This window comes from Solea senegalensis, linkage group LG11 (assembly GCF_019176455.1).
Source record: "Solea senegalensis isolate Sse05_10M linkage group LG11, IFAPA_SoseM_1, whole genome shotgun sequence".
NCBI lineage: Eukaryota > Metazoa > Chordata > Actinopteri > Pleuronectiformes > Soleidae > Solea > Solea senegalensis.
Window position 1 is genome coordinate 6,600,258 of NC_058031.1, and position 26,388 is coordinate 6,626,645.

The 26,388-nt window shown below is 40.4% G+C and overlaps 1 protein-coding gene across 6 annotated transcripts in view; it reads left to right on the forward strand.

The window, feature by feature from the left end:
• The window catches only part of LOC122776885 (synaptotagmin-2-like), a 62,397-nt gene that overhangs the window by 8,648 nt on the left and 27,361 nt on the right, over positions 1-26,388 (forward strand). For 3 of the 6 annotated variants that reach the window (XM_044037647.1, XM_044037651.1, XM_044037649.1), the window contains exon 3: positions 18,148-18,215. The exons of 1 other annotated variant lie outside the window; for it this stretch is intronic. The gene's annotated coding sequence lies outside the window, so the exon portion shown is untranslated. Of the gene's footprint in view, positions 1-18,147; positions 18,216-23,625; positions 23,880-26,388 lie in introns of those variants that run through there. 2 more of the 6 variants (XM_044037648.1, XM_044037652.1) reach the window with 1 other exon arrangement.

Consider the following 26,388-nt stretch of genomic DNA (forward strand, 5'->3'; position numbering starts at 1 on the left):
TACCTCTACATACCTCTGTTATCTTCAGAGGTATGTAGCATTCAGATACATTTTACATGCTGAACAGTATTTCTTGTGTGCTTGTAGCTTTGACATAATTAAAGGACATTTTGCATCACAACGGATCATATAAATGTGGCATATGGAAGAAGACAAGTAAATGAGGATAGAATTGAATATTGCATCAAGGAAAAAAAAAAAAAAATCAATGACTTTATGGCAACTGACAAAGTCCAGCTGGGGTTTTGACCATTCTTTGACCCTCAAAAAGATGCAGCTGGTTATAAATTAAAGGTAGACTGTGCATGATTTGGCTGATTTTTGGCTCTACCACAGCTGAATAAAAGAGAGAGACGTAGGCTATGTTCACATGAGCAGCCACGTGTTTCAATTCTGATTCAGTTCTGATTGATTACAGGTCAGATTTGACGATTCACATTCATAACCACCAAGTATTTTGCATTTGACTTTCACGCAAACGTGACTGTTGTCTGAAACGGCACACATGCACACACTGATGCCCTTTTTGTATGCATCATCAACAGAAAATGTCATATTTGTGAGACCGCAGAGTATTGATTTGGCAAATAGCGCATACGTATAGGGAGAAAGTGGCTTGGATTCTAATTTGACTGTTATCTCGCTCATGTCACGCGGCCACATAGCGAATATATGTGTGTTGAAGGACCACATACTGAAGTAACATACATCGAATTAAAAAATCTGATTTCTCTTCTTCTTCTATTAGCTTCTGTTACGATTGCCACAATTTCCTCTGCTGCTCTCTTAGAGGTTTTTCCTTATTCAACGTGAGCTTTGGAGGATAGAGCGTGTCACTTGCTGTACTGTGTTTGTGATGTTGGGCTATATAATCACAGAAATTGACAGACATGAAAACAACAAACCCGGCGGTGCCCTGAGACTTTTGCACAGCACTGTATGTCACTATAACTTGCTAATTTGAACAAGGACGGGTTGATCGACTGAGCGAGGTAGAGATGAGAGAAAAATAGGGAGAAGCATTTTGTGGAAAGAAAACTGTCTATTGCTACAGCCACACCTTTCACAAAACCATCAGAAGGTGACATGTTGCTGCATTTTGTGTGAGTGCACGTGAAGCACTTTTGGGATCAATGCTCAGTCCCAGCCTTGGTCAAACAGACACTTATTCACAACACGGCGAGAAACTAGATGAGAAATCGAGGCAGAGATGTGAAGTACATACTGAGTCTACATTGTTATTGGCAAAGGCCCCAGGTCATCCTCCATTGCATTCCTTGTCTGCGGAGAGCTGCTTCACATATCCACATGCATGTATGTAGTCGTGGTTTCATTCAAACTGTAGGCATGCTCACCAATGCCCATGTAGGGACCACCACTGAAATGAGCAGACCCTAGTGGACCTTTACTGAAACTAAGATGTGGAAAGAATGAGCGGAGCCTAATGCTGGAGCCAAGACACATTTCCGCATAAATCCCCACACAGGGGATATATAATATAGGCAGGGTCAATAAATGAGTGCCAAGCATTGTATTGGGTCATTTTAAGAAAATCTTTTCTATCAGTAACTTGTGAACTCATGGGAGTGGCAGGTGCCACTTGTGAAGCTGAAGGTGCTCCTCCTCCTGAGTGTTAAGACACCTTCTTGACTCTTTCTCTACTCAGGTCATTGTGCTGCTGCCATTCCCACAATAAAAGATTCCTGTTGTTCATTTGTATTGAGCAAAGCTATTTTGACTTGCATAGAGAAGTATCAGCAAAACGAGAGGGAGGAAAGTATAGTAATCTGAGTTCCTTTGGATGTTAAAAAGAGTGAAGTGCACTTGTTTTTGGCTGAGCGTGCCAGCCAAGTTGGAGAAATCTTGCCGCTTCGATCATGCCCACAGAGATTATTTACTTGACAGCAAGTTGGTTGGCATCTCCAGGAGCAGAATGGAGAGTTGCAGAATTGATTTCCTCCCAGCATAAGGCTGGTAATAGCTGGCTTTGGAAAAAGGACATGACATTCATTGTACTATATTGATCAAAATAATTACTCTCCTCCATTTGTCCAGCTCTATAAACCCTCTCACAGCAGTGCTATCTGGTGAGCTGTTTAGAGATTCTTCTTTTGCAATCTACATTCTCATCCAGAGAGCTTTCCTCAGTAGTTATTCAAAGCCTCATGATTCAGAGGTCCACATTGCTCATTGTCGTAGTAAATGCGTTATTTAAAAAAGGAGTGATTGATGGAGCCAGTCTGTGTCAAGCTTGTAAAGAAGTGGTTATATACTATCTGACAGGAGGAGAAATAGGTAATCACAAGTGGGCAAACATCGAGATGCCACAGCAGTGGCCTTGTATTCCTCTCAGTGCCAGAGGATACTGTGAGCTAATTAGAAACATTAGTGAAATGTGACTTATGGAGCGTCACATTTTTTCTCTCTGTGCTAATTTAGTGAGTCAACAACAGGATTTCTTTGCATTTTTATTGATGTAGTACTTTGCCTTCTGCTAACTGATTTTCTTTCTTGTTGCATGTATCATTGGATATTGTTTACAGAATTTACTGAAACGATGATCAGTGAACTGTGTTAATGCTACAGTCTTGACCAAACGATGTGGACACAATAGCCGTGTTTCCACCGACTGGCCCCGACCATTCCATTTTTTTAGTACTCTTTCCTTGGGGTACCAGAGTAAAATGATATGGTACAGGTGGAGCTCGGCTGGCTCCACTCACGACAGTGAGCTGATTGAGCAACAGAAAGGCGCCACTCCCTTGCGACCTCGTTGTTCGATGTCAACGCACTGGTACAACGTCACACTACGTATCTCGCTGACGCGAGCACACCCTGCCTACCAAGTAAACGTACTGTTCTCAGTCGAAACGCAAGCCTGATCCAGGGCTCTACCTTTCCAAACCGTACCGTGCTGTACCAAACCAAACTGTACCGTGATGGAAACACGGCTAAAGACCAACAATTGAATTTCAGTTAATGCAGTTAATTAACAACAGGTTAGCAGTCTAATGAGCGCAGGTTTCAATCGAGGGCATTTTAAGTAGGAAAAGGCAGATGTAGAGATGGGGATTCGAGTCTGGTCAAAACTGTGACTTGACTTGAGACTTGAAGACGTGTATAGGTGTCAGTAGCAGAAGACTGAGCCTTTCAATCGTAATTTGCGCTCCCTAGCTTACAATGACGGACGAAACGGAGCAATACCACCTGAAATCATGGGGGCAGTAAAGAGTCCAATCACTCAGGAAAACAACAAAAACAACACCAGTGAGTAATATTCCCCATTAATGGTACAACTTACATTCAGTGGTTTTACATTCCACCGCTGCGAGATTGCCTTGCATTTCTGTCCAGCACAATAAAATAACCTCTTCAATGGTCGTCATGTTGACTGCAACTTGGCACTGCCCTCCAGAGGAAGTACTTCCTCATGTCCATACCAATGCAAAAGACGCATGGAGGTATTTAGGGTAGTGATGGAGATAACGTTTGGGAAAATGGAGTATAAATGGTGCTTAGTAGACATTTTTACAAGCCGCAGAGAATAATCAGCATTCAAACACTTAAAAAAAGTAACGCATGATGAGGTTGAGCTTTACAGCCAGTTCGTAACACAGACAAAGAGCATTAATGTTGCATAATACAGGTATGAAACTGAGAACAAAGTTATTGTTATTGTGTGTTTCTTCACATCACATTGCTATAGACTTTTAAAAGCGAACCTACAGCTGATCAATTGAAATACTCTACTGTTATGGGCGATAGGACAGTGCATGCCCCATGGTGTTTGAAATGAACTTTGTGGGATCTGGTGGACACATGACCTTTCCAATGTGTCATGGCCGATTGCTGTCTCCACCCTTCCCAAGGCAACTGTCTGACTTAGCATTTACAAGAATCACAGTTTGATGATTTGAAGACATTCACAAATATATTTGATAGTTAATAGTTAATTGTTAACAGAAGTATCCAAATAGCATGTTTTTAGAGGACTGAATTATATTACTCTATATTACTATAATTTGAGCTCATAGATTCAATACCAATGTTTTCATTTATCTGAGCTCTTAGTAGTGTCCTGGCCCATCCCTTAAATATATTACGTAGAATATTTTGTGATTTATTTAATTAAAATGCTTACATTCAAAATTTGCACAACCAGAAAAGTGACAATTTTCTCAACTGGGCTCTATCTGAGCTGGCAAAGCTGTTTTCCGACCTCACATAGTTTGGGTTTCGCCCAGCGCCTTGGCTATATGAGAAATGAATAAACCGATTGTGTTGCTCTCTGTTTAAAAGCAGGGTGGAAGTGAATAGTGCCATTACAGGAGTAATTTATACATACACTGAAATAGAAATTCACTCCTTATCGGTTTTCCCACATGCAGCTGAAAAGTTTAAGAATTTCTTTACAAACGCTCTTTTCATTTTTGCAGTGTCACCATTTTCAGATTCAGAAGAAATTAATCCAAATTGGAAGGTTAAGCCTCAATAGGGGTTAAACTCATGGTGCATTATGTGTCAGGGCACATTTAAAATTCCCTGTGCTGCCAGTTGAGCTGCTACTTTTTTTTCTTTTTTTTTACACTTTTGAGTCATACACAATTTGAAGATGCAAAATGTAGCTCCTGTTATCTGGAGCATTGTGTCAACTTTGCAGAATTTAGCTTGTCCTTTTTGGTTTTTCTCCCTGAAATTGCTTCTTCTTGTTTTTAGCTTTTTAAAATGGCTGCTGTGCTTGATTTTAGACAGATTATTTGACAACCATGAGTAACAGTCGGTATATCAGCTTGAATCTTTATTTCCAACACATAAAATTACAAGTTACGAAAGGTCCAATATTGACATTTCTGTCCATAATTCTTTAATTATCAGACATTCTATTGTGATAATTATCAATGTCGACTGATTGGAAACTTTTAATTGTAATAATGTTTTTGCCCATATCGCCAAGCCCTACTTACATTATCATTTCTTGTTTGATATCAATACTGGAGGACATTAAAACCTCACCTACACCTGCAGTGCAGGTTGTAATGATGCAACTTTGTTGCAACTTATAACTCCTGGTCAAAGCAACTTGATTTATTTTTAATAAAAGCAATCTCAGTGAATCAGGCTGGACATAATTGTACAATATAGTTTTGACACGGAATTCTGTGCATTTTTATTGATAAGATACCTATTTAATTTTAGGGCATCTTCAAGTTAAATTTGAAGATACCCTTTGTGTAGAGAACAAAAACATGCTCAAAGATACTGGGAAAGACATGCTTTGACTGAGTTCAAGACAAAACATAATATTGAGCTTGACTTGCAGAAAGCTGATCATTTCATCATGGTGAGAATTCACAGTGACTCGATTCTTGTGACATAGCTGCTCTTATAGGGACAAAATGCCAGATTCCAGAACTCACAATAAGTGGTGATTTTCTATTGGGCCCAACCCTATGGCCCTTTGCAAGAAGATACTAATGGAAGTACTTATTATAAAGACAGTTATTTACTGAAAGTTGTCACACAAACACTATTTGTTTCCATTTGTCTTGTGATACGATGTTTGCCACTTTTTCTAACTGAATATTATGAATATTTTTGTTCAAACAGATCAAAAATAGTGTGTACCCAAAAAAGTCTGCAAACAGAAACTCTGAAGTTCAGCTTTGAAATGCCAACCAGTGCAAAGGACTGAGGTGTTACGGGGAATCATTCTAACATTACCTCATGTGGATGTTCAATATTTAATGAGGAGTTTGGTTTAGGTGAAAACACACAAGATGGATGCAGAAGTCTCACACGGCTCACTCTCTGACTGTGAAATCTCTCTATCACTTATAGTTTATAAAAACATGACATTAAACATTTTGACCCAAACCCCTTTACCTGCACTTTCTAGTCTGCGGTTCCCAAATGGAAATCAACCTAGTCTCAAGGATCAATGTTGTTCTGTAGTCCTGTACACACAGCAACTGATGGCGTTGACAAGGAGCAGATGGCGTCCTATACTGTGATTTACTGCTGCGTAGCCGGGGGTGCAGCACTTTTTTGCGAGCCTTTCTCCTCCTGAATAATTGATAGAATACTGTCAGTTGGCTGTGTAGAATTTCACATATTGTCAATTGAGTGGAAAGGTTTGCCATTTGTTATGTGTTTCTTCAAGGCTTTGTGGTTTTTAATTGTTGGGGCATTATCTCACATCTGTTGGGATGCAGCGAGCGGCACAGATTATTGTCGCTTTCATGGCGAAACCTGAAGGCAATGTAACAATCGTATGGCTACTGATAAAGCCAGGATTGTTTAGCAGTCATAACAAAAAACAACAACAATTTTCTACTCCAATGACACCCACATTTGTATCTATTCTATTTTAACAAGGTGGCAGCAGCAGCAGCAGCAGCAAGTGTTTGCAGATGTGATGACATTTAAGAGGTTTCTTGGATGTAAATTGAAAGCCTGCATTATGTTTACTAGCTCTCATGCGCTGGAGTTTAGAATGTTTGAATATTCACCACAGATATCATCCCTAAGAGACAACAGCTGTTCCCAATCTGTCACAGTTGTGTCTGTAGCGCCATTACATGACTGGATGCTGCACTTTGTTGTTTGCAGTTCCAGAGGTAACATTCAATAAACTTCAGAAATTGATTCGCTTCCCTTGTTAGCTGTCTAACATCCTGCTGTGGCACTTTGATGGACTCACTGAAAAGTATGAGGCCTTTTTGGAGAATTTATTCTATGACTTTTGCCAAGAAGTACAGCAGGGTTCAATAATTCTTCTTTCCAGCCAAGCCCCAACACTATTAGTTTTTGTGTGGCCAGCTGACCATGACAACTACTACCAGAAGGAAAAAACTGGTAGTTTTTCGTTTTTTTTAGAAGAATTCCCTTATACTAGGAACCTGCAACTGTTCACTTGCTCCATCTGAGCTCCACTGATGTATAAAGGGGTCACCAATCAGCTCCTAGTTACAATGTCACATACTTTTACCACTACTTAATACATTGTATATGTTATAATACAGTATATCAGTTCACATACAGATTTGAGTAGCTTGTAGCTATGTTGTCTCAGACTGCAGTGCTTAACATGATACACAGTACTGTGTCACTGTATCAGTGGACAGCAGATGATTAAGCCCTAATGACTCTGGTGATGTCCTGATTTTCCTTTTTCAATAGATTCTTCAGTCAACTCGAGCTTTTTGCAAAAATCAATGGTGCATGTAGGATTTATTCATCTATTTTGGACCCTCAGGATTGACTGGGATTCACTTTGGGTATTCATTTATTGACAACCTTGGGTCAGAATTTTAGATTTTAAAATACTAGATGTTGTGTCATTGGGAGTAACTTGGTAACATGCGGTTCATAGACTGTATAAAAAATCTACTTCGCCTTCTGGTTGCAAAACAAAGTCCACGGCATTTGTGATGTGACCAGCGCCAAGGCAGTTCTTAAAACCACAAATTCACAGACGTCACCTCCAACCGGGCTCCTACTGAGGGTTAGGTTAAGGTTAGGGTGGATTATCATCTATTGTGTCTGTGTCTGTGCTGTTTCTTAGGTCCAGTCCCAGTGTCCACCCGCACACACTCAAAGTCTTACACACGTGTTCACTACCCCAATCCCCCTGAGTGAGTAAATGAATTATTTGTGAATAATCTTATCCACTCTATAGGTCAGCAAATGAAAAAGTCCCAAACCTGCCATCATTTGGTGGCACGATGTCACATTAAGAGCTTGCTCATTCCCGCTGATATAATTTTTCAGTCTTTGCAGCCTCTTGCACTCAGACACTTAGCAGATGACATCATCAAAACCAATGAGGGTTCAGGATTTAAGGGTTTAGGGAGAACACTGGGATTAGGCCCAAGTGTGTCAGAGAGCCATTAGTGTGGCTGCAGACCTGTTCGTCATTACTTTGTAACAAAACGCTCTCCTTCTGGGAGCAGTCGTTTGAAAGTTTCCATTTTGTGTGAATGTTTTAATCACTTGCACCTGCTGACGCACCTGGCAGTGCTGTAATTAAGATTTGGTGCAGCATTCAGTGGGGATGGTTAAGAGGACGACTGTCCTTTTATAGATTTGTGCTGATATTCATTCAACTGACCCTTGGAAAAAAAAAACGATTGCGTAATTGCCTACTTTTAACTACTCATCTTACACTGAATGCTCCTCGTCTTACACAATACAAAACCAGTTTTTTTCTTTTGGAAGCAGCTGCAATAATACAATTTCACTTTCAGCCCGAGAATAGATTAAATACTGTGTCTGATACCCCAACATTTTATTATCGTATAATAATGTTTCCTGCATCCCAGGTTCCCTAAAGTTCACAGAAGCTAGCTGTGCCTCAAACTGATAAGTTCACAATTAACGTAATGTTTCTAGTGGTTATTGATTGGTCTTGTCTTCTCTTTGCCTCCTTCCATTGATTGTTGATGCCGCCATCAGATTACAAGGCAATGTGAGGGAAAGTGATAATACAGTTTGGTCTGCCCTGCAGGAACCTACGAAATGCATCCTTATCTGTCTGGATGTATCTGTTTTAATGAAAGTCAAACAGTTTTGTCCATAAATCTGTTTAGACATTTCATAAATCCATACATAATCATTTAAAAGTCCATTTATCCGTGACTATTTGTCCGTATACATTTGGACACTTGAGGTTTTCGAATAACAAGAAGACATCTGTGCAGTCTCATAACCAACATGCACATTTAACGGGGAAAATACTGCGCAAACACAGCTGGTGAGAACAAAAATATGGTTTTATAATTTGCTGCTTAATTGTCCTTTGTTTTGAACCATTTTTTAAAAGAGATCTTAAAAGCATGCAGTACCATTGAGAATTCTCACTTTAATCAGAGTTGGTCGTCTTAAAGTACATATCTACCCTTCTCTCCTCTTCCCTGTGCTGGTATGTTTCAAAGGTCAGTACCTAATTTTGTAATGAGTGCTTAATTGAAAGAAAACTCTCTGTCTGCTTTACACATGATCTTGCTTAAGTATTGCAACGCTCTTCGGTCAAATCTCTCTCCGTCAGCCAACAGGAGACAGTGACTTTTATGAATACATGACAAATGGGCTGAAAAAAATGACTTTCATTCGTTGTAAACAGTAGCACTACTCCTTTACACATAATTGAATAGCAGCATGTTTACCCAGTGAGCAGGTGTGAATTAAAGGCATGTTCTTTAAAGGCTTTTAATGAGAATTCATCATGGTGGTTGGCAGCGAACTGCATTAAACACTTTTAAAGCCTTGATATCTATAATTGAATAAAGCACATTGTTGCTCAGCAGTATGCATGATATAATAGAATTCTTTCATGTTTCAGCCACTAAGGAGAGATTGTCTGTTTTTCATTAACTTTAATTTGCACCGTGTTTATTAGATGGTTTAAATGTCACTGTTAACACAGTATGAAAGGTAATAGCATTATAAAAGCATCTCGACTTTGTACCACAGAACAACATGAATGCGCCCCTGACAAAAACCCCGCCAGCTTGTACATGGTGCAAGGAGATTGTCTGCAGAGGTTTGGCTGTCACATTCAATCTGTCTTTGACTAATGGCACAGTGGTTTCCAAGTTTTGGGCCTGTCTTGTATCGGAGTTTGCCGACAATGTGAAGGTGAATGATCCCCATGAGCATGCCACTCCGAGTGCCACTTACTGCTCGTCCATCGCTTGTTCTACCTTCAGCTGCAGTACAAGGTGAAAAAATGTTTATAACTTCTGCACTTCCATCACAAGACCACACACACACACACACTCCACTTTCAGGTCCACATCGTACAGTAGTCGTAACATAAAGGATGTGCAGCGTTGAGCTGAATTGTTGCATTGGTTTCGACCAGAATTGTGTCACTCGGTGAAAAGTATGAGGATAGATTGTTCTTCTAGCTCTAGAAAGACCTTGGTGCAGGTAATACGGTTTATTATGTTGAGAGGGCAAAAGAAATATCTGCTTTCGGAACACATTACCAAAACCTATCTGACATTTATAAGAGTTTGTTGGTCCCCTGGGGAATTTGTTGTTTTACTCGCACCACACTGTTCTCTCATGGAGCATGTAATTCAGAGATGCCGAGGTCTGGAGACGTGTATGTTTTTTTTTGTTGTATTTCCTCTGCAGGAGGTTATCCTCCTCCTTTTACGATCAAACAATTATCTCTATTCAGATAATAAACGCAAGTTAAGCATTGGAAATGTTAGATTGGTATGATGGTGTAGCATTTAGCAGGGCAAAAATTTAATGTACCACCCATAAGTATATAAGTTAATAATTGGCCTTAATAAGAAGCCTTTTTTTATGTACTTTAAGCAAGGAATCCGCCATCTTGTGCTATCATGTTTCTGCTGCAGCCCGAACATTTTGAAGCAGACCCTTTGCAGCAAACAAATAATATCCTTCATGGCATGTGAAGGCCACCATAGTTATTTGATGGCCCTTAAAAAAGATAGAGGTGAGCAGAGGAGTCCTCAGTTTGTTGCAATAAGCAATCTCACCATTCGATGTCACACATTTTTGCACACTGGGCCTTTAATCCTTAAAAGTGTAAAGTAAATCGATGCATTTTATTATTTCCTGGATGATATTTAATCTCCTTTTGTGTCTACTCGGGCTGTGTTATGTTTCACTCAATAGGCAGGCGAGAGGGGGAGGCAATTCATCTGAAATCGTGTCCCTGCTGTTGACCATTTCTCAGGGACTCCAGATGATGAATTGCCTTATTTCTGCACATAAACACAAGTCTTGTCTCCCAGTGAAGCAGGTAACAGAGTAGTAGGTGCTCTGCACCAGGAATTTATTGACGATAGCTTTGTGAAAAAGAGCAGTTGCTTCAAAGAGATCATCGTTTTCCTAAGAGCTGCAAACATAAAAGATCGTGCAAAAACCTCAATCTTTCTGAGTCGTGAGGCTAATGGGGCAATGCATTTGTAATTAATAACAAACATGACATTTAAACTGATTTCTTTCAGCCATTTCAGATTCAGCGGATACATCCGTAACCCAACATGGCTGTTGTTACCTTAAATGTTTTAGATCACAGTGTTTATGTTGTGTCGTTCACATGTGGGTGCTCAGATAAGCACATTTCAAAAACAGTTTGAAGGCCAGCTTTGACCTATGAGGTGTTTACTGTGAATCCACGGAGACATCATTGGGTCTAATTCATTAACAGTGATTATCAGTCAGACAACAATTAGATTCAATAAACCATAATTAGATAAACAATGTTCGACCAGCAACAATTAAGCTGGATTCACAAAGGACTATGTGTCAAATTAGTTACGTCTTGCTCTGTGTCATGACAGACCAACAGTGAAGGATCAACACATAGACAGAAATATTCTGAAGCTAACCCAAATAAAACACCGTCATGTAAACAATACTTTTCTGTAGACATTTATGGATCATAAAATTGGATTATAGTCCAGCAGTAATGAAGATGTGTCAACTCTACTTAAGATGACAATGCAGCAGGCCCATGGTTTGACTGAGAGCTAAACCTGCTGTGATATAATGAGCATAGCATGTAATTAGGGGGCTCAAATAGCAGCATGGTTCCATTTTGGACCTGATTCCAATCTTACCAAAATATCTGGAACTAAGGCTGGATGATATGGCCAAAAAGATTTCCCAATGAAGCTTTATTTCTCCCTGTTTTAACAAATTTGTGAACAAAATTTGAGAGAAATCAGCCTTTTGAGTGCGTACGGAAACGTAAATCTTTTATGGAAAATGGGAGCATAAACAAAAGTGTGTGCATTGAATACAAAAACATGTTACATGAGTCAAGCCAGACAAGGAAATATAAAATAAATATCATTCTGAAGAGGTGGGTTTTGACTTACGTTCCATTTGGAACCCAAATGTTACCAAAATATCTTTTTTTAAATCAGTCAATTTTGATATCAATATTATTAAAAATAGATGATAGAAGAGATTTTTGCTTTTGAGTGAGCAACTTCTTCAACTTTACAGTTGAAGAAAGTTGTGTTGCGATATATATGATGTTATTGCATAGTTGTATCACCCCTACCTGGAACTGTTCAGACCTCATAACTCTTCTTTTGTTTCTCGCCATGTCTCTACCTGCAATATAAAGTCTAATTTTGAAAATATCCACGGAGACAATCCACCTCATTGCAGCCATAAAATACAGAGAGGACTTTCAGTTAAGTGTTGTATGCATATCAAATCAATACAGCGGGCTCATTATCCTTAGTCGTCATGGCGACGCTGGATTCAAATGCATCACTCAGTGACACCGATTAAAAGTTCAAAGAGTTCACATTTATTACAAGATAATACAGACGAGGCAAGATGAAGGGCAGAGTCAAGAGGCAGCGTGTGGACAGATACGAGGCGAAAGAGGCAAATGTGAAGTCATAGGAGGTCCAAACAGGATTGACAGTCACAGTCGCTTTGTCTGAGATGACAAGACAATTGAATAACTTCAGTCGTACGAGTGTCTTCATTAACCTGAACGGATATCAAGTCGCTTGTTATAAATAGTGAGGTGTGGAAGTCACAGCAGCTATTTACTGTGTTTTCACTTCGTACACTATATTCTTCTGCCGCTCATCTCATTTCCTGGTTGTAGCAACACATTGTAAAGCAGCCTCATTAATGATGGGGCAGTGTTTTAATGAGCACATTGTCTAAGGAGCATGGCACAAGTGCAAATAGGGCACGTCCGTCCAAATGCTGTATATTTTCACGGGTTTAACGGGAGAGAAGCGGTCGCTGTGCCAGGTTCATGGTGGTTCTCATGATGTCTCATAATTAATAATGGGTGTGTTTTTTTCCCCCCTATAAATAGCCAGGTACACTCAAACCTTAGTGGACTGGGGTGGATTTGTCCGGTAATAGCAGAGGAAATGGTTTTGCTTCCCATATGAGAAAATCACCAGTGTGTGTTTCAGGAGTATTAACTTGTTGTGTGCTCACCTACAGTTTATGTTACTACTGCTAAATAATGTAGTAATTGATACAAACGCTACAAAAATATAAAATATATGTATGTTTTTGCTAACATGAACTGAAGTAAAAAATGTAAGATTTCCCAATGCAAACAAAAAGCTTTGTTTCTCCCTATTTTAACAAATTTTGAACATAATTTGGGAGAAGTAAGCCTTTTGTTTGCATATGGAAACCTTGCATCTTTCATGGAAAATAGGAGCATAAACAAACGTGTTGAGTTTATATTTCTGAGTGTGCATTTTCTTTATACGGGTGACAGTACAACAAATCTTTTTACATGGGTCTAAAACAGAGACGAGCAAGAAAGCTAGAAAAGCTAAAATAACCATTATTCTGATTTTGACAGGTCAAAGCAGTATTACTATCTTCATAATGCTCCCTTTAGAATATTATTGGAACACTGTCAATGACTCCAGATAAGGATTGGTTGGTCAAAATGCGCAATCATTAAACTTATAAGAGAGCAGATACTGGGTTTTTATATTTTGGGATATTAGGTCATCATTTTGAGATCATTTCTCAGAAAGTACAATTTCATATCTATATCATAAATATGATTTTGTATCTCGGGATGATGACTTAGCATCTCAGATATATGACTTAATATCTCTAAATTATGACTTAGTATACCATAATTTTGACTTAGCATCTCATTATCATGACTTCATGACGTATCTTGTAATTATTAGTCACATTATTATGTGCTTCAGTCTGGGAACGAGACCCGGCCATTTCATCACTTTGACTCATTTTATTGTGAAGAAAAACCTGATTAATCTTCACAATGTATCGTGGTCATTTTGTATTATGTTGAATTAAAACTTTATTTAGTGACTTTAAAAAAAAAAGCAGAGTCATTAACTAGCACTACTATTAGACATTTCTTTTGGATGACACTGCGTCAGTATGAAACAGAAAAAGATGCCTGTTTGCTTGGTGTAACGTTCGATATAACAAGTTGATTAGATAAAGGTTTTTGACAAGAAACTGGACGTATAGTTCCTCATTAATGTTATTTGAAGATTTCATCACATCGCTGCACATTACTGATTCTGGTTTGTTTCAAAGTCAAACGAAAAGCTGTTTATTGGACATCACTGTCTCTGCCTTTGCGCTGATGGTATCAGAGCGCGGCCAAAGTGTCATCCATCGCTTGTTTCTGCTGAGTGTAAAAAGGCTCCCACAGTCTGCAATCTGTCATATAAACAAAAAGCCATCATGTCTTCACCTCTCACGCTCTGGGAACATTGTATGGAGTAACAGCGAGGCCTGTGGCGTCTCCCACTTTGATTTATGTCCACACAAACGGTGCGATGTGCTTATGGATGAAACGTTGGAGATGAAAACTCAGTTGAAAACCTATAGACTCTTCATCAAATATGACAGGGTTAGGTTTTAAACAGTGACAAGCGTGCAGACTTCCACACTTAGTATTCACAAATACAACAGTGTGAATATTATTTTGAAATCAGACATTGTCTGGAGTATGTAAAAACGCAGAAAAGAAATTGAATTTGGTGACTTGTCTGTCTGGGAGTGACTAATATATGACACTGAAAACAGCCGACACTCATATTTTGGAAACTGGGAGTGGCAAATGGTTGCCTGGTCCAAACTGTTAAAGTCTTTGCTTTTCCTGCAGTGTTCTCCTCTCAAAAACACCTTTGTTTTTAATCGACTTCACTGAAGTTTTCTTTCGTCATCCTCCGTCTGTTCTCTCTGCGGCTCTTTATCTCTCCCTCTCCCTGTCTCTCAGCGAGGCTCCTCCAGCTCTCTCTCTCTCTCTCTCTCTCTCCCTCCCTCGTGTGACTTAAAACATAAACGTTGTTCAGGCCGCAGAAAGTGTGAGAGCTCTTATCTCTTGCACTGAGGGGAGTCTCGATCTCTTGAGGTCACCTCCCTGCAACTTCAGACAATTTGAAATCTAAAATTTTACTGCAGATTATACATTTTACCCACTAACGGTGTAATTTACCTCGTTCATACTGTGACATGTGGGACTGGTGTGGAGCAGGTGGGGCAGTGCCATAGCACCCCCTGTTGACGAGCTGCCACTGTGTCTAAAAGATCAAGGCGTGTGCATGCACGCACCCGTGCATCAGTGTGAAAACAGGTCAATTGTTTGTCGACCAAAGGCCAGCTCTGAGATGTGTTTGCCTACCTCCCTGCCTCCATATTAAACCTCTGCATTGCAGCACTGCCAGTGGGATTTCAGCTGGCACGGCCCTTTTTTTCCTCTAACCCTCCGTCTTCACAATAGAGAGATTAAATTTGGGCCAGATCCCTGCATGGAAAGCTCCCCGCTCACACTTCGCACATCTCCTAGTGTTTGTATGCTACGCTCCAGGGAGCATAGGGCAACTAAGCACTCCCAAAGGTCTCCTCGAGGTTCCCTTTACCCCACACCATTCCCCTCCATCTTCCCCTGCCTGAGTGGGAGTACATTACATGTCTTAGAGAGAGAAAGAGACAGAAAATGAGAGACTGAGAGAGAGAGAGAGTGAGAGAACATGGAATCCTTAGAGGTTCTTCAATTCAAGTACTGCCTGCGAAGCCGCACAGAAGACTGTTGTAGACTGAGTTGCATGGACTGCACGATTCTCTTAATCAAACAGAGATCGTTTGGGGGTTAAGAGGCAATGTAACTCACTCAGGATGTTTCTTTCTTTTGGACAACACTATGGTTTTTAGCAGTTTGGTTTTCTGTGCACTGGTCGAATCAATGACACGATTCAGTGAAAACTAAAGTGCATATAACAGTAATACTCTTGAAAAACATACTTAAGGGCATTTTATGCCAATGCATTTCAAAATTGTTGCGCCCACTGGACATTGCTGCGTACCTCAAAGAAGGCACAGGCTTCCCGTGCTGATGGATGAAACCTTGTTTGAACCTGGTTGACTTGCAGTAAGTTTAAAAAAAAAAAAAATAGACCTAAAGGTTTGAGAATCCATTTTACCTCAAGTAACACCTTCTTCCTGACCTTAAAAGATATGACTTTATCTATGTTCATTTTAATATGAGTCTACTGCCAGCATGGTTCAGTGGTGCTGACTTGTAATGGAAATCAAAGGCCCGAGTTTTCATTAAATTCTCTGTCATTCTTTTTTTGCATAGCTCGGTCCTTTGGGGACATACATCGGTGTGGGAAAGATCCATTTCTGTTCACCAAGAGGCATTTCCTTTCTGCTTGATTCTATCTAATCATCGAGCTGATGCCCCCGTCAGCTATAGCCAATTTACAACATTTCAAGATTCCTTTTGTGTCTGAGATGTGACCTTGTGTTTGTCCTTGTGGAATATGATTTATTTTCGGCTTGGAGTTTATGCTGCTGTATGAGCATATATAACTGACAAGACCAGTCAAGAATGATGGAGTGTGTTTGTTTTCGGTCCTTGTCATTTGACCTTACCTGAAACAAAAGGGAAAATGCCACACATGCTCTTGGGAGTGCTGCAGTGTGAAGCAGTGCTGAAGGTTTTTCTTCTCTCCCTGTCACCGTGACCCCCTCGGCTTGCTGCAAACAAGTCAATTTGACAGTTTGATAGTGTTTCTATGAGCACTGCAGGTACAGTATTTCATTGTGCAGGAACCCAAAGAGTTCCCTAGTCTATTTTATCCAGTGAACCGTGAAATTAGCGCTGAGATTTTTCATCTGCCATCTCGTTATCTTGACAAGAGTGCGCTTAAATTCAAGGGTCACCACCAGCACAACAAAGAGAAAGTGATTTCTTTGTTTTCAACATAGATTTAAGGGTACAGCACTTCCATGATGAAGATGGTACCATCTACAGAGATATCCCAGTGGTAACTTTGAGTATATTTAGAAATGTAAAAATCTATTTGTAACACACACGATTCATAGAAGATGTGCTGTCCTGGTGACTGCAGACGTAAAGTGTGTTTTCCCCTCACTGAAGTGCACAAATTGAAGTTGGTTATCTTTCCCCGTGGATGTTGTTTGTGATACAATTACAATAAAGCAATTAAATCCAGCGAGTCATGAAATTGATTGTTTTGCCAAAAATGGAGGAAGCAAATTGTGCCATAAACAGAATATCCTCCAAAGTCCGCAGAAGAACATGAGTAGAATATGACTGATCACATAACATCCCGTGTATTATCTTGTCAGAAAGTTGTTCCTGGAAATGTTATTGTCTCAGGACATAGATGTGGTTGTTGTACCTTAAAGGAGGTTGATATTTTGGGGGATTCTGGGTTGTATTCTCTTTTGTCGAGTGTTGAAGGCTGTAATGTTAGTACAAAGACTTGAAGCACACAGAAATTATTACATAATCCCAATTAACAAAAAATGCAAAGCCATTTTCTTGTTGTTATTTAGCGCTTTATGTTGAAATTCCTCGCTGCTTGGGTTAAAGTGTGTGATTACACTAACACAGCCATTCCTTTTTCTTTCATTTTTTTTCATTTGTCAAAACCTGCTTGTTGTTTTTGTCAATAAAAAGCCTCCGTGTGCTACAGTCTTTATAAATGGCTCATGAATTCAGCTTTAGGGTTTAACAACTTTATGAACTCAAAGCTCATCTTACTCCGGGTGGAAATCTGAGGGAAAAAAAGGCAGACTCAGTTATACTGAAGTCTGCCTTTGAGTGTTGATTTACAGCTGTTCTTCACAGAGACGCTCATTAGGGGGCGATGACAATGATTTATTCAATAACTGGTGAGCCATCACACGCAACGGATTGCTTTGTTGTTCAAAATATTAGGCTTGAGGCATATATCAACTTGTTTACGTGAAAGGGAGACAGCTATCGATATTTTCCCTCTGGCTCAAAAATGGGTTTTTGCTGTGTAAAAGGGTCAGACCTGTATTGTTCATATTAATACCTTTGTCCTTATTTAATCATTTTAAATGACATAGATTACATGATCGTGGAGGTGAGGTTTAATGCCATGGATTATCTTGAAATGCAACACACATACACCCCGTGGGGTCAACAACTCTCTAATTAGTCACACACATTTACATAATACGGGAGGGTGGAGCTTCAGCAGAAGTTTGAAATCACCTGGGATTTAAATTAGGTCAGCGGTAGACACACTTTCCAAGAACACAGTGTGATACGATACCGGTGTTTCGAGAGTGGACTTAACTTGTCTGAGTTCACGTTGTGTCTTTGTCTTCCAGGGTTTGTGACTGACAGCGTCCTCACTGTGATTACCTCCGGCCACTCTTCAGGATTCAAGGTTTTGGCTGTGAGTACCGAGTATGGAGGCTTTGGTCTGATAGTGTGAGCCTTACAGGCTGTGAGACTGAGACAGAAAATGGGGATGTGGAGGAGGACGAGGAGATTCCTCACTTCATCAGAGACGTCCAGTGTTGTTGCTTTGACCATCCTTTTTAGAGGGTGACAGATCACTGCACAATGTTCCATGCCTCTGTCCTCTGCTGCTCCCCTCTCAGAGATATCTTCCATTCCTCCTCACTAGCTCGCCTCTGTACCCGTACTGTCCACTGAAGGCATGGGCCAGCTGGCTGACCGTCTATGGCTGAATGCCTTTTGAGACTGTGCAGTAATTTGTTGTTAATCGAAAGAAATGTTGCTGTTGGAATAAATGAACAAATCCAGAATAAGGATTTTAAACTAAAGAACTAATTGACCTGAAAGACAAATACATAGGAATTAGTTATTTACTATCATATATTTATTATTACAGTGTTACAAAATTAGAAAAAATACTTATGGGGCATTTAATTATTTGTAAATACAGTAGATCCCTGTATGATCACATGTTTTGGGCTCTACTAGATGTCAGCATGAAACGTTCTGTGCTGGGTTTTCCCCGCTCCCCCATCTGTTCTCGGGGAAAAAGCGTTTGCATGTGCCAGAGAAAAGGAAGGAGCCCACTGCAGTGTGTAGTGAGCAGGGGAGGCGTGGCGAAGACAAAGGTGAAGCCTACTGTGGAGCAAGCATGATTTACTATACGATCAGGCTCCCTGTGCGCCAGTCTTCGGCATGCCCTGCACACTCCAGCACTCCGCTGATTAATCAGAGTCATTTCCATGAGTGATGGACGCTTCAGTACCACAGAAGGCTACAGAAAGCTAATAAACCCCAGCGGACAACAGCCTCGCTTGGAAGGACGGTTACTGGCTGCTGCTTTTTGTACCGACTCTGTCAGTACAACCATCTGCCATTTTTCAGCACTCACTGCCCGGTCGGTGTCAGTCTTACTGTTATTAACACTGATCAGCTCACATGTAGTGAATGGAAATTCGCGGCTCTACGACGAGTGGCGCATAATTATTTGCGTGGATATGCAGCTCTAGAGGTCATAGCTTTTATAAGATACTTTATAGTGAGAATCAACCCTTTCCTATTTATTTAATTTTTTATAAACACTGAACCTGTTTGAATAATCTTGACATGTCAGCAGCAGGCTGAGACTGAAGGTGTAAGTGCAACAGCAGCAGAGAATTATCAGATAACGAGAGGAGAAGAGCATATTACAATAAAACAATATCCAATTTATCCATGACAATGTAATGAGATAAAGAGCGGGAGGGGATAACCAAGGCTGAAGCTTCCATGTTTGGTTCACTGTCCGGGAGAAAGTTATCTACACTGGCATGTCTTCAAATTCCTTTGATGTATAAACACATCTCCACGACAGACCCTTGCTCTGCTTCTCTTCTGGATCAAGATGTTTTTGAGAGGGGTAGAGAGGCTTTTTAGATTTGGTAATATTTGGCATTTCGGACCCGTTGTAAGCTGCATTTGCGACCTGCAAATGAAAATATCATTTGTGAATAAATGAGCAGGTTTCCTTAATCTGTCATTTTTATGACTTCATATGATACATGTCTCACATATAGCTCCTTTAAGACAGAAAATAACTGCCCCGGTATTTCAGCACAAAAAGCTTCATTTTAAGTCAAACACAAATCTTTTTTTTTTTATCATAAATGTTTAATCCAGCTTTAACAGAGACACAGAGGAAACGCGCCTTTAAATCACATATCATCACAAGTTCATGCAAATCTGTTTTTCCTCCAGAGCAGATATGAAATAACATCAGCAATCGTTTGAGGTTGTGTTTCTGTTCACCACATTTTCCTTAATCGCTAAATGCTTTGGTCTCGAAAATTGTCTTCCTGCCATTTTGTGTTGAGCTGATAATGTACAGCACTGCTGGTTTTTAAAGAGTTTTTATTTTCCTGGAACAGGCTGAATGTGTCACAATAAGAGATGAGTAAGAGATGAAACTCTGAATGCTTTTGAATTTAATTTGATAAAATATAAAATGGTAATGAGTGAAGGATCTTTAATGGCTTAATTAAGCCCAAGGCAATGTCTTCCAGCAGAACAAACGACCTAAATTATTAGTATTCATTTACTCTGCAAATTCAGACTTCAATTGTTTGACATATTGAAATAACGACTCTTCATTCAAATTAATTTTCTGTTGTTCTAATCATTTCACAAAGCTTATACATATATAATGAATTCAAAAACAACATGTATTTCATGCTTTCTTCTGGCAATTAAGCGGTGTAGAATACAAATACATGTGTGCATTATGAATGAAGCTACACTTTCATTGACATAGATATAGGATCAAATTTCCCCGTGAATCTAAATTGGAACTATTACATGGAGCATCTCTTCAATCTTGAAGTGGCGGCACAATTGTGAGCAAATGCTGAATGGCAGTTTGGAGACATAAAGATAAAAACATCGCTGCAGCAGAGAAGCGCTCCCATTCTCCCAGATCCAAAATTGACCGACGCGATATTGCAATTTTGTACATCCTCACATCTGCGGCACGGGATCAAGATCTAATCCACGACCGCCAGCCTTGGAACACCGCGTTCGCTGCTCGTAATACATTATGTGTGTACATTAAAGCGGCAGAGATGGTGTGGAGACTGAGGGAGCCGTAAACTACGCTTCACTGCTTCACATTTAGCCATAGAGGGACATAAATCTCGAGATTTCTCTTGATTAAAAAAAAGAAACATGTTCCTTCTTACCTAGTTTTGTGTTTTCCTGTTAAATTTCTGCTGAATGTCGCTACTGTCTCAGTACACAGTCACCTCATGCACACATACGGATATTACTTTAATTATTGCACAGAAAAAAACACATGGCAGTACATGTGATTATTGTAGAAGGAGCTTGGTTAATGGCTTTCCTTAGTCATGGAGTGAACAGCTTTAATACATGGCTGCAAGCTCCACATCACACTCACCTGATTAAATATGTATTGTAAGTTGCACTGAATTTTTTCTGGAGACGGGGGCCTGTTTTTTTTCTTTTCTTCCAAGTGATGGAGTCTTTTTTTGTCTTACATCGTACTCGGTGAAACCGTGGTGATGATGATTGGTTGCGTTAGCTGTCGTCAGCTGTACAAAACCGCATTGAGGGCATTCGTCGTGTGACTCATGTCCCGCGGGACAGGTGCCAGTGTTGCTCAACATGCCTTCACCCAACATGCTATGAATCTCGGGCGGGCGGACGGGCGGATCAATGCCCCGTTCACTTTGAGCCAGTGAGTCACTCCTGCCTGGGTTTCAGGCCACTGGGCTGTAAGATTTTGCTTATTATGTGGAAAAGGCTGCACAAAGGAATACAGGGTTGAATAGCTCTCATGGATTCAGTTACGAGGCCTAAATATAACACGTCGATGTGGAGGGAGCAGATGGAGGTTGTGTTTTATTTATCTAGTCTGGATTGTGAGTGTTGCGCTGCCATTTTATTTTCATCCTACACAAAAGAAGCCACAGAGAGCAGTCGTCCTCCATGTTTGACATTCTAAAGGTGTATTTTTTTTTTTTTCCTTCTGTCAACAGAAGGAAATCAACAGTAACTTGATCCTACTAGCTGATATTGTCTTCAGAGCCAAAGCCTGGCTTAGTTCAATGCTGTAGTGTGCACTGTCCTGCTTCTGAAAAGTGTTTATCCATGTGTTAAATTATTCCCAAGCAAATTTGTAATCTACCGCTGTCTCATAAACATATTCAAATACCAGTCTGTCAAAGATAGTGTGGTGTCCTCACTTGGGACAATAACTCCTTTGAGGGAAGGATCCAAGCAGTTTCCCAAAGAGCCTCAGTGAATGAAATGTTCAAACATATCACAATCATCGAAAGCAACCCATGTAGCACAGTTTAAACGTGTAGGATTTGATTTGGTTTGATTATAAACTTGCAAACACCTTACGGTAGGCCTGTTTGAGTCCAAAGTTATTTCAAACTACATTATTAGGCTATTTTTTTTGCTAAATGTGGGGCCAAATAACATAATCACAATAGGCATCCTGAAATGTGTGCAAAAATAGACAAATAAACTAAGACGGCCCCAACCAAGCTTGAAACATTATGGACTATTCCATTAAAAAAAATGTATAAACCTAAGAATAAACCTAAACCTTTTAAACTGCCCTGGCAACAGTAAATGAAGATATAAGTGGTTTAACAAGATGTACGGTGTTGTGCTTGCGTCACTGAGATTACTCCAGCCTCGTCATAATCATTCCATCACATTTAATTCAAAAGCAGCATCCATACATGACTCTGTAGTGAGAAAATGTATCACCACAGACAGGGAACAAATTAAATTCCTTGCTTTTCAGATGTATCGAAATTACAAAAGGCTCTCTCTCTCTCTCTTTCTCCCTCCCTCCCTCACACTCCCTTCTTCTCTCACATTCCCTCTCACTCTCCATTTTTACTGATTGAGACTTTATTGATTTCTGGTTCGAGTGCTCATTGCTGGCCAATGAGAAGAGCAATTCACTTACGGGTGGATGATAATTCTTAGTGACACACACTAATACCCGAAGGGCTCCGAAATGTCTGGTTCAGCGTTGGCGTTAAACTGAAGAGTGGTGTGTCATGTCACCTAATGTCATTAAACAAGCAGATTTACACAATAACGTGTTTGTTTTTTAAAAAATCATTGTTAGTTAGGGGGGCCTTGGTAGGTATAGCACTTATGACTATTTGGAATTTTGAATATTTAACACAGGACACATGCACTGCACCCTGATTTTAGAGACACATTGTGCGAATACTAAAATATAGCCTGCGTCGTTTGTTTTCGTAGGATTGAAATCTTCCTTGATCTCAGTGGGAGTGGCGCAAGTCCAAAGACATAATTCAGATAAATGGATAGAGATGACAAGGGAGAGACAAGAGATGCAGCAGCAGCAGCAGCAGCAGCAGCAGCAGCAGGCTTCTGCTGCAGTAAGCACACAGCAGATGACATGCTTCTTGTATTCAAATGGTCTCAGCCATAGTATACTGTATATATTTTTATTTTATTTTATTTTTTATTACATTTGACTTATTTACATTCTGCCGCCTTGTAAGCTGAGAAATATATCAGAGCTAAGTATGGAGCAGCAGTGCTACGAGAACACGGTGGTGTGAGTGCTGATTGAACAGGAGAGCATATGGATTTTTTTGGGTTGCCCTTATGTGTTGGAGTGGGGGTACAGATTGCTGCATACATGAGCAAAAGAAAAAAAAAAAAATCAGCTGGCCAAGCAGTGAGTGCCGGAGTGTGGGGAGAGAAAGCAAGAGGAAGGGAGAGGGAAAGGGAGGGGAGGGGAGGGGAGGGGGATCCTTTCAGTGAAAGAGACAGAAATAGTGGAGACGAGAAGAGGAGGAGGGGATTGACAGAAAAAAAGAGGTGGGGGTTGTCACAGAGAGAATGAGTGAGCATGTGTGTATGTGTGTATGGCAGAGCATAATGCTGCAGTGGAAACAGTGTGAAGAGGACTGCAGGTTCCGGCACTGATGGGAGTGTGGTTGGTGTACGTTATTGAGGCATTGTAACTTTGACCTTAAGTGCCTCCTTGGTGAATGGATTGGCCTGTCGTGGACAACAGGACAACGAGATTACAGTAGTGCTGGTAAGGCTGTATTTCAGCTCTCTTCTCAGCATCACTTCAACACTTCCTTTGGAGGCTGTGCCTGACTTTCCTTTTGCTTTGGTTTTGCCTTTACTGTGCTGTAGTTGCTGTGTGATGTGTTACTTCTTGTGCATGTGGTGCAAACTTTACTTGAAGCTAATTCATAAGTGTCACGTGAAGGAAATACTAAGCATCCCCTGGGTCCTGATCTGCCCCAGCATCTAGTTTTGGACCTTGTCTTCATGCAGTTTGTGTGCAATTTATTACAGCTCCCCACTGGGGACTGTATGGGTGGGTTGCAGCCTCTGTATCTAGATTATTCTCATTGATCATGCCTCATTTAGCCTGCCTGGTGGGTGTAGTACATCTTTCTTTCCTGAAGAGTGTCCAGAAGGCTGCCTCGCTGACAGATGCTCTGCTTTACCCCTGTAGCTCCACCAGCATCTCTCACAACCTCCCCGAAACAAGCAAGTGGAGCCAAGAAATGGCATGCTACACTAAAATACTTCAAACGCTACTGTAGTCACAAGGTAACAAAACAGTGAGCAGCGCTTTGAATGTGTAGAGATCAAGTAGACTGACATAAAAATAGGCAGGGAGGGTGGGGGTCTGTATTAAGTGCTGCATGTTGGTCTTTTTTACTGCTGCATCTCACGGGACATGTATCACAGGCAGCACCGAGTTACATAACTAAGAACAAAGCCTATACTGGGCTGTTTGTCCCTATTATTTCCTAATGCCGACTCGTGCAGGCCTGCGTCAGGCTTGTCACTTGTACATCAGTTTTCATGTAATAAAATTTAATTTAAATGAGAGTTGGCAGCATTAATGCGTGAATTGTGATGAATTAAGAGCCACGTGTAACGCGTTATTTAAATTTTAATCCCATTATTTGTGCGTATCCTCTGTTCACACACAGTGTACCAGAGCTACTCGCTTAGAGAGTTGGGGTTGTCACACTTAATGCTGATGACTTAGAGCTGATGATGTGGGGTCATCATTAAGTCAGGAAGTGAAATAAATAAGTAAATGAAGCTGCAGCTGTGTCTGTATAATTTTATCCTGTTTGCATATGTCAATTGTCCACATAAGACAACTTAACTTGAACTCCTTGAAATGCAAATGCTGTTGCATTAACATGTCTGAAGTAGACACCGTGTTACCTCAGGCTTATTGCACGTCTTAAGATTTTAAATAAATAAATCTAAAAATCAAGCTTGTAAAACTAAGAACCCTTCTTTGCTTCCCATTTAATTTGATTACTAATTAAGAAACACAGGTAAGAGTGGCTCACAATGTTGATATGGACTTGAAGAATAACTAATTAATACAACTAACTTCTGCAGTGAGTCTTGAGGTTTGACAGCCTTAATTCAAATTAATTAGAAAACAGGAGCTATTACTGTAGTAGCTGCGCTTTTCTTTAAGAAGTGATTTAGCAAATTTTAGCCTGGTTTCAAAAACACATCAGCTGTAACACAATTATTTGTTCTCCTATCTTCACTTGGATTCATGCCCTGAAGTCACATCTTGAAATATAAACCAGGTTCATTCTTTCCCCCCCGAGTCTTTGTGGTTGTAATTATCAGAGACAAGTCAATGGCCTGTATGTGGAGAGATAATGTGATCATTCCAGTTCCAGAAGTGTAGTAAACAACCGCAGAGTGGACAATGTGAGCGGTAATATGAGTCGTATGTACAACTGGGCATGTCGTGCACCTGTATGCATGTTTACTTCTCCCAGTACCCAGTAGAGTGCAGGGAGACTATTTGATACTGAACATCAGCTCTGCAGGTTCTTTATTGTGTCAGGCTCTGAAACATTCAGACAGGCTCATTAAGTCTGTACTGCAGGCTGCCACTCCCTGTGGCTCTCACACTGAGGAATGCTCTCTGAGGTCTTCATAGATAACCAGAAAAATGAGAGGATGCTTTAAAGTTCACCAATCGTATTTCTTTTTTCTTTTTTTTCTTACGACTCCCTCCAAGAGGGCAACTGGTGTCCTAATGCCGAAACGTCTCAGATAAGAAGATGAAGATAAAAGCTTTGTAGAGAGGGTTCGCCCCATATCGCACACGTATTAACCTTGTTTTTCCACTTGCTGTTGCTTCATTAGGCTGAGATAGTTGCACTCGCAGCCTATTTTAGAAAGTATAATACGGGCCAAAGTGTGCTCAAAAATGACAGAGCCATTCCGGATCCTCAGAATGAGTCAGTGATTTTTCCCTCTGACAGATTATAGCACAGCTATCATTGTGATTGCTCAGCTGCTGTCAGCTCCAGGTGAGAGCTGAGCCTTCCAAATTTTGGCCCAAGACCATGTGATGGTGTGTTTGCTGGCAGACGATGGCAAAGAGCCTTGGTGTTAAACGGTCAGACACTGTTACCCGCAGCACCCTGTTGTGGTGATGGGGCATTTTCTCATTTTTACATCTCTAGAGGGAGAAAAACATGCCAATCTTTGTTGGCAGATTTTTCCCCTTTCCCACCTTTTAACTTCATCTTGGT